Genomic DNA, 5,000 nt, shown 5'->3' with positions numbered 1-5,000 from the left:
CGTGGGTAGACCTGATGTCCCCGGCCGACCAGGTCGTGGGTAGACCTGTTGTCCCCGGCCGGCCTTGGTCTCCGGGACCGTGGGTAGACCTGATGTCCCCGGCCGACCAGGTCGTGGGTAGACCTGTTGTCCCCGGCCGACCGGACCGTGGGTAGACCTGTTGTCCCCGGCCGACCGGACCGTGGGTAGACCTGATGTCCCCGGCCGACCAGGTCGTGGGTAGACCTGTTGTCCCCGGCCGACCAGGTCGTGGGTAGACCTGTTGTCCCCGGCCGACCGGACCGTGGGTAGACCTGTTGTCCCCGGCCGACCGGACCCTGGGTAGACCTGTTGTACCCGGCCGGCCTCGGTCTCCGGGACCGTGGGTAGACCTGATGTCCCCGGCCGACCGGACCGTGGGTAGACCTGTTCTCCCCGGACGGCCTCGGTCTCCGGGACCGTGGGTAGACCTGTTCTCCCCGGCCGGCCTCGGCCTCCGGCCGACCGGACCGTGGGTAGACCTGTGCTCCCCGGCCGGCCTCGGCCTCCGGCCGCCGGGACCGTGGCTAGACCTGTTGTCCCCGGCGGGCCTCGGCCTCCGGGCGCCGGGACCGTGGGTAGACCTGTGTCCCCCGGCCGGCCTCGGCCTCCGGGCGCCGGGACCGTGGCTAGACCTGTTGTGCCCGGCCGGCCTCGGCCTCCGGGCGCCGGGACCGTGGCTAGACCTGTTGTGCCCGGCCGGCCTCGGTCTCCCGGCTCCGGGACCGTGGGTAGACCTGTTGTCTCGGCCCCGTCGTGGCTTACCTTCGCCCGGCCCCTTCGTAGACCTGGTATCTCGGCTCCGACTTAGCCTCCGGCCGCCGCGTGCCGGGGTAGACCTGTGTTCCTCCAACCGATGCCCCCCCCCCGCCTGGCCCTGTCCCGGCCTGCAAGCTCGTGTAAGGCGGGCGGCCCGCGCATCCGGGAGGGAGGGAGCGGCGCGGGTGGTGGGTGCGGTGTCCGAGGGGGTGGCGGCGGAGTGCGAGTGTGTGGAGTGGGCGTGTGTGTCACTGTGTCTGTCTCTCTCTCTCTCTCTCTCTCTCTGTCTGTGGGAACGAGGGCCAGGGGCCGGCGGCTTCGTCCCGGCCCCGGGCGCCTCGGCTCCGAGCCCCCGGGGCCCCCCAGACCCCTGCCGGGCCTGGAGGGTCTCTGCGGACCGTGAAAGAACCGGCCCAAAAGCGGCCGCCCGCTTTCCCGCTTGCACAGGGCGCAGGCGGCCCGTCAGCTCGGTCTGGGGGTGCTCTGGATACTAGAGAAAAACGAAATAAGATTTGCCAAGAAAATTTCTCTTCCGGACGGGTTTCTTCTTGTACCAAACAAATAGGAGAGTCGTTCTTTCAAAGAAAGGAGAAAAGAAACGGGATTGGGGCGGGGGGGGGGCGGGAAGGAATAAACCCCCAAAACCCCAAAACCGGGCGGCGGACAGCAGGTCTAGCCCGGCTCCGGGGCCGCCGGGCTCGGCGCGGCGCCCGGGCGGCGGGCGGTGGGCGGCGGACAACAGGTCTACCCCGGGGACAGCAGGTCTGCCCCGGGGACAGCGGGTCTGCCCCGGGGACAGCAGGTCTACCCCGCGGACAGCGGGTCTACCCCGCGGACAGCGGGTCTACCTCGCGGACAGCGGGTCTACCCCGCGGACAGCAGGTCTACCCCGCGGACAACCGGTCTACCCCGCGGACAGCAGGTCTACCCCGCGGACAGCAGGTCTACCCCGCGGACAACCGGTCTACCCCGCGGACAGCAGGTCTACCCCGCGGACAGCAGGTCTACCCCGCGGACAGCAGGTCTACCCCGCGGACAGCAGGTCTACCCCGCGGACAGCAGGTCTACCCCGCGGACAACCGGTCTACCCCGCGGACAGCAGGTCTACCCCGCGGACAGCAGGTCTACCCCGGGGACAGCAGGTCTACCCCGCGGACAGCAGGTCTACCCCGCGGACAACCGGTCTACCCCGCGGACAGCAGGTCTACCCCGCGGACAGCAGGTCTACCCCGCGGACAACCGGTCTACCCCGCGGACAGCAGGTCTACCCCGCGGACAGCAGGTCTACCCCGCGGACAGCAGGTCTACCCCGCGGACAGCAGGTCTACCCCGCGGACAGCAGGTCTACCCCGCGGACAGCAGGTCTACCCCGCGGACAGCAGGTCTACCCCGCGGACAGCAGGTCTACCCCGGGGACAGCAGGTCTACCCCGCGGACAGCAGGTCTACCCCGCGGACAGCAGGTCTACCCCGGGGACAGCAGGTCTACCCCGCGGACAGCAGGTCTACCCCGGGGACAGCAGGTCTACCCCGCGGACAGCAGGTCTACCCCGGGGACAACAGGTCTACCCCGGCTCCGGGGCCGCCGGGCCCGGCGCGGCGCCCGGGCGGCGGGCGGTGGACGGCGGACAACAGGTCTACCTCGCTCCGGAGGGACTTAGGCGATTTCCGGCAGCGGCCGGGTAGACCTGTTGTCGCGGCCGGGTAGACCTGTTGTCGCGGCCGGCTCCGGAAGTTCACCAAGGGGTCGCTGTTTTCAGCTGCCTCCGGCTACGTCATCGCAGGGGCCGGCCTGCGGCGGCGCACCTTCCCGGTCGCTTTCCATCGGTCCTCTTGGAGGCGTCTGCGGCCTGGGACTCGTCTGTCCGTACTATGGGAGCGAGGTGACGGGCCGTCTCCCCGCAGGCTCGTCCCGTGCCTGTGACCGAAGCGGCGAGGGAGGCCGGGGGCCCCCGTGCGCAGTCCTCCGAGCGAGGCGAGTGCCGCTGACGCGGGACGAGCCCCGTGGCGTCGTCCCGGTCCGCCCGTCTGGCCCAGGGAAACGGGGTGTGTACGGTTCGAGAGGCGAGAGAGAGCTCGAGAGAAAGAGGAGAAATAAATCGAGAAGGGAAAAAAAGAGGGAGAGAAGCCGAGAGAGACCGAGTACGAGCTGCGAGCTGCCCGTCGGCCGCGGCCATCGACTTCGTGGGCCGTGTCCCGCTTCGGCCCGGCTGTGGCCGGCTTGGCGAAGGGGGGGCGCCCCCCCTGGGGATTGCTGGCGGGCGAGGCGGCGGCGCCTCGCCCCTTTCCTGCCCGGCCTTAAGCCGGGGCGCGCCCCGCTCGGCGGGCGCGCTTTCGGGCTGTCGCTCCGGTGCGGTGGGCGGCAGCCGCGGGTGGACGCGGCCGGGGCTTTTCCCGGCCCTCGCCTGAGAGCCCCGAGCGCGGCGCGCGCGGGCCCGCCGAGGTGGCGGCGTCCCGTTCCCCTGCTTCCCGACCTGGTTGTGCCAGCGTGTCCGTGTCGGAAGGGTGGCGGGGGCCCGTGCGGCGGGGCGCGCGGCCCGGCCTCGGCGTCGCTGCCTCGCTTGAGGGACTCGGTGACGGCGGTCGCCCGATGAGCTGTGGAGCCGGGGTGGCGGCACCCCGCGCCCCACCAGCGCGCGCTGTTGAAGTCGTCCCCCTTCCTCGGCCTTAAGCCGGGGACCCGCGTCGCGGGCGAGTTTTTTCAGGGGCGGAGGCCGGCCGCGGTGGCCGGCCGCCCTAGCACGGACCGGAAGCCGACCCAGAGCCCCCCCGGAGCGTTGTCGCGGGCGAGGCGGCGGCGCCTCGCCCTTCCTCGGTCCTGTGAGGATCGAGCCGTTTACCGCCGGTGCAGGGGCGGGGGGGCGGGTTGTGCCAGCCGGGTCCGTTGCCTTTTTTTTTTTTTGTTCGGACGTGCCGACTTGCGGGCGGTGTGGGGGCCGCCCGCCAGGCCTCCGTCGCTTTTTTTTCTCTCGCGGCCCTAAGCCGCGGCACCGAGAAGCGCGCGCGGAAGGCGCGCGGGCCCACGAAAAGGGAAGGCGTGCAGGCGAGAGAGAGAGAGCGAGAACGCCGGTGGGGTTGGGCGGGGGGGGGGTGAGAGGTGCGTGCCTCGCCCCACCCCGCCCCGGGCCCGCGGCCCCCGTGGCTAGCACGGGTGTCCTTGTGTGGCGCGCGCCATGTGCCTTTTTGTTGTGCCGTCCCCCGGCTTGTTTTTTTTTTTTTTTTTTTTTCCGGAGGGAGAGCCGACCGCCGCGAGGCGGGCGAAAGCCGGTGGCCCGTGGGGCACGGTCGGCGGCACCTTTCTCGAACGCTCGGGTGGGTTCCCCGGGCGAAAGGGTGAAGCTCGCCCCTAGCCCGGCGGTCCCGCCCCGCCGTTGCCTGGCCGAGAGAAGTGTTGTCCGCGGGCGGGTGGCGGCACCCCCCCCCCTCCTTACGCTCCTCTGCCGCGCCCGATCCTCGGGCGGCTGTCCCAGGGCCGGCGTGGCCGTCGGGGCCCTGGTCAGCGTTTCGGCGGCTGCTTTGCCCTCCTCTTCTCCGCAGCCGCCGCCTCCTTGTCCGATCGATGTGGCTTTTCGGGTCGCGTCGGAGAGGGCCCCCGGCCGGCCGGGCTCTTCCGGGGCTTCTCTGTCATGGGGAAGCCTACGGCGGGGTCCGGTGCTCGGGCCGGGCGGTCTCCTTTCCGCTTCGCTTCCCGTCGCAGGCGAGGTGTCGCCCCTCCCGCTGCCGGGGGGAGGGCGTCTTGACCGTCCCTGGCTGTGTGACGGCCGCGTGGCCCCGCCAGTTTGCCAAGGTGTCCTTCCGAAAACACGCGAGGCGTGCCGGTTGCTGGCCTCGGTCCCGGGCAGCGCCCGCGGGTGCCGGCCGCGAGCAGCGCCGGGCGGCGGTGCGGCTGGAGCTGAGCCGCGAGAGCTTTGAGAGATGCACAGAGAGAGAGAGAAAACGAGAGCGAGAGAAAAAAGAAGCCAAGAGGGCCGAAGGAATGAACCGATGTTGGGGGGGTGCGGACCCGCGGGTGAAAAAAAAGCCCGATCCGCGCGCGCGGACCCCACGGCGCTCCTTTTGCCGTTCCGCCGCCTGCTGCCGAGCGAGCCGCCCCGGCTGCGAGGGGCCTCGGTGTCCGGGCCGCGCCCGCCTCGTCGGGTCGCTGTCTCCTCTAGCACGTCCGGTGCTTTCCGCGCGGCCCGGTGGGGCGACGCGCCGTAGCGGGTCCCGTCTCTTGAGCGGCTC

The sequence above is a fragment of the Anomalospiza imberbis genome, unplaced genomic scaffold, assembly GCF_031753505.1.
Source record: "Anomalospiza imberbis isolate Cuckoo-Finch-1a 21T00152 unplaced genomic scaffold, ASM3175350v1 scaffold_99, whole genome shotgun sequence".
Taxonomy (NCBI): domain Eukaryota; kingdom Metazoa; phylum Chordata; class Aves; order Passeriformes; family Viduidae; genus Anomalospiza; species Anomalospiza imberbis.
The sequence above is the reverse complement of the archived record's forward strand: the minus strand, read 5'-3'. Positions refer to the sequence as shown.